At 37.7% G+C, this 4,149-nt stretch overlaps 1 protein-coding gene across 5 annotated transcripts in view; it reads left to right on the forward strand.

Moving 5' to 3' along the window:
- megf11 (multiple EGF-like-domains 11) overlaps window positions 1-4,149 on the forward strand; it is a gene marked incomplete in the record, with an annotated part of 100,474 nt that overhangs the window by 4,000 nt on the left and 92,325 nt on the right.

Genomic DNA, 4,149 nt, shown 5'->3' on the forward strand with positions numbered 1-4,149 from the left:
TTTGGATTTTGGCCCCCTGTGCAATTGAGTTTGACACCCTTGTTCTAGGATCATCATAAAAGGAGACATACCATCTGAATGTTACCACCAATCAATTACTGCCCCCTACCTACTCCATTCAAATACACCGAGAGGTAAGTTGGGGCAATAAAATGGGAGATAATGGTTTAAATCCTCTGTCAGGTCATACCAAGCACCAAAACAGAAAGGTTTTACCGTTAAACCGTTGAATGATTCCTGAAGACAACTGAGGTTGAAGCCCCTCACAGCCTCAGGAATCAACGGGCTTCTAACCAGACTTTAGGATAGTGATCATCACCAAAATGAAGCTCCATGACTGAATAAAAGCAAGCTAAAAAAATACACAAAAAACATCATCCATCAGAGGTTTCTTGCTATACAGTAGTCCCTGCATCTATTTGTGATACTCAGAAGTCTAAAGATTTTCTGTATTGAATCTTGTGGAGCCGAAACAAGAAGCTAAAAAAGCATTAATGTGTGTTTTGTGAGGTCAAAACTATTCATCTTGTGTTTGTTACTATATATATAAAACCTTTTAAACGTCCTTTCAAGGAGTGGTATCACCCAAAAAGGTTTTTCCTTTAACAACTGTAGTATACTTTAGTGTTAGAGTCATAATGCAAGGCTAAAAAACATTGTGTATTTAGTGTACTGGGCAATTCAAAGATGTATATTATACACAAGTAGATACATTTAAAAAATATATCTGGATATACTGGTACAAGAAGAGGTAAAAGGCTATTATAAAGCAGTTATTTACAAGGAGGCAACAGTCTCTCACAAAGGGTCAGATTTTAGTCTTTTAAGTTGTATTTGTATTCTTTTTTTATGTGAATCAATGGTATACATGAACCAAAGTAACTACACTTGCTTTAGAGAAAGAATAGGAAACTAGGATGAAGTGCGGTTTCATATCAAGTAAAGCTGGGAATCACTGGGTACCTTACAATACAATGCAATACGCGATACATGGCTCACGATATCGATGATATCGCAATACTGCGATAATTGTTAAAAATCGTCTCTTGATTACTTATAGTATTTTTAAGAACACATATTTTTTAGAAAAATATATCCCCATTTATTTTTTAGCGTGAACGCAATCATAATACACAATTTGTGTCTTATTTTGTGCAATAAATAATAGACACTTTTGTGCTAATCAGTAATACTATGTCTTTGACAAGTATTGACACCAATTGAATTGGAAGTATATGTAAAATTCAGTGCTAACAATAGTAAATGTAAACAGCAGTGCCATTACTTAGTGCAAAAATTTGCCCCTATCTACCTCCAAAGGAATGTCTCACCAAAGGATGACAAATATAACGTTTCAATCAATCACAGGACTAAATATCGTGATATATCACATTATCGATATTTTGGCACACTCCAATTTCAAGCACCATGTTGTCCTGTAGGTTTATGACTGCAAGGGGCTTTTTCCACCATTGCAACAAACAGGTCGACACTCTATTTAGCCTCAGCAGCTTAAACTCTCAACAGAGTCATTTATCTCAATGGCAGCTGTTGCCTTTTTGCCTTAGAGACACTGATATTGGTGGCATTATTTATTGAAAAATTTAGCAGATACCCCTTTTGTCTAAATTCCTTGGTCTGTTTGCTTTTGGGGGAGCATATATTTTAAGCTTTTTTTTGCTGTGTGGACCTTAAAGTCTAGTAAAGCTATTCAACTGGAAATCCCCATGTTTTGCTTAATCAATATGTTTAATTAGTGCTGATTAATGTAGCAGCGTGCCTGTGGAAGGCTGACAGCTTTCTCACTCCACAAGAACACATTCTATTGGAAAACAGGGAAGAATGCCTTCCATGGTCCCACGTCGATTTTACATCCCCATTCACTTGGTAGATTAGATATAAGAGGAATTAAAAAAAACACACACTTTAAATTCATGTCTGACTTAGATGACTAATTCCATACTTTTTTCATATTTTTGAGTAAATGCAATCATGGTTTGATAGGCTGCCGGTTTGGTCCCACGCAGTCTCGATAATCTGTTAATCAGTCATGAAATAAAAGATTTGGAAAAAGCTGTGCTTTCCTTGCTGAAAGAGAATATTTCTCTGCTCGCAGTGGTCCAGGATTTATAAAATGATTGTGCGGCATACTGAGGTCTAATGGAAGAGCTGTTCAATTCACAAGGGCAGATCGCAGACAATCCTCTCACTGTCATGATTTTGACCCTGGTTTTTGGGGATTGTCTCCTCAGACTGTAATACTTTGGTGCCGTTTTTTTTTTTCTTTGGAAGTTTGCATTTTCTTGTCCGAGTCCTTTTACAGCTACAATGACCTTTATTCTGCAAATGAAGCTGTTTTTTTTGCTCCACGGTGACTGATAGATCTTATTATTTCGGCAAAAGAACACTGAGTATTCAGCAAATACCCCGCAGCCATAGCAACTACATTAGCAAAAGTTAATGAAACATGTGGAGCCAGGACCCCAAACTTTGCTATACTTTTGAAAGGGCCAGCATTTACATTACATGAAAAACATATATCATTTGTCTTGTTTCTGCGTGCATATTAAGACTGCTATTTGCCTGTAAAAGCAAACATGTTTGTTTTTTTTAAGCGAATAAACAGATTACTTGTTGTGAAAATTGACAGTATGGTGGGGGGGGTGATAGTTGTGCTTGTTTTCCTCACATTGTGATGGAAAAAGTGCAAAGCGATGCAAAATTTCTTAAAGGCCACAAGATTTTTTGTCTTACGACAGCATAGTTGGCTGGCGTTGAAAAACAAGAAGATGTTTGCAATTTAGATCCAGCTTCAATTGTTGTCCCAAAGGTCCCCACCATGTCTGCATCTGATTATGCTTGCATGAATTTAATTAATAATTTGACAATGCGCAACACTGATGCCAGTCATCCAACGCTCTGCAGGGGGAAAAAAAGATTGCCTGAGCTTGATATCAAGCCACAGCCTTTTTAGCAAGTAGCAGAAACGATGAGCTCAGGCAGATTTCAGATGCAGGAACCCCGGCGCAGGGCTACGTTAATCCCCCATCCCTCAGGTGCGGAAACATCATGGACTATCTCTCTTCAGCAATGCGTGGCCAGTCTCTGATTAATGCACTCATCAGTTCTTTTCTTGTTTGTTTTAATGACAGGCACGTCCCTGGTGGGTATTTGGTGACTTTTTGCAAATACTGCTGATGCATATGCTTACACCTGCCACTATTCCCCTCCTTGTCTGCTGAAAAGACCCCTGCCAGAATGCTCAAGTGTTTTGACATGAATAGGCTGTCAGTGACTGTGCAGGGAGACTGCAAGGCGCATATTCCACTGGAGATACAGGAGGCACGAGACGAGGAAATGAGCTGCGATAGCATCTCAGCATGTGTTGTGCTTTGGTGATAAGGCTATTATTCATCATCGTGCTTTAGACAGCCAAAAGCCACTCTCCATCTCACCTATATTTCTATATATATTTAAATACACACCTTCCATAATGCTTTGCTTTTTCCAGGTAAGATGGGCCAGCTTTTACGCCTTATTAATGGATTCTATTTAATAATTTATTTAAAATCCATATAAATTACTATTATTAACTGAGAAACTATGGCTAATTTTCCCTCCTTAGAGTTGAAGTTACTAAGTAAAAGTGCAAAAACATGCAGAAATTTAATATTTAATGTTAATTTGACAGCATCAAGAGGGTACTCAGAGGCACTAAGAGCATTTTGAAATGTTGGGGAAATTACTTGAAATGGGGGTGATTTCCTTCTTTTCTTACTAAAAATAAACTGGTAAAATGTATTTATTCACATTTTTATTTGAATACTTGCTTTATAGAAATACTAACCACCTTTAAACATTTTCAAAAAAATATCCAGCAATGGCGTTAAATCCCCCTATGACAAGTTTTATATTTAAAAACATGTTCCCAGTAGTATTTTAATTATGATTATGAAGTTTTTAACAAAAATCCCATAACCTAAATGTCTTAAAAAGCCATTTTTCATGTTGATCTGAAGCCTCTGTTTCCAAAATCTCCTCTGAGGGGGCGTGGCTTTTCGAGCTGAGCGGAGCAGCTCCACCCCTGATCCCGCCTGATTCTTTCTAATTCCCAGAGGTGGGGACTCGAGTCACATGACTTGGACTCGA

This window comes from Oryzias melastigma, linkage group LG6 (genome assembly GCF_002922805.2).
Source record: "Oryzias melastigma strain HK-1 linkage group LG6, ASM292280v2, whole genome shotgun sequence".
NCBI lineage: Eukaryota > Metazoa > Chordata > Actinopteri > Beloniformes > Adrianichthyidae > Oryzias > Oryzias melastigma.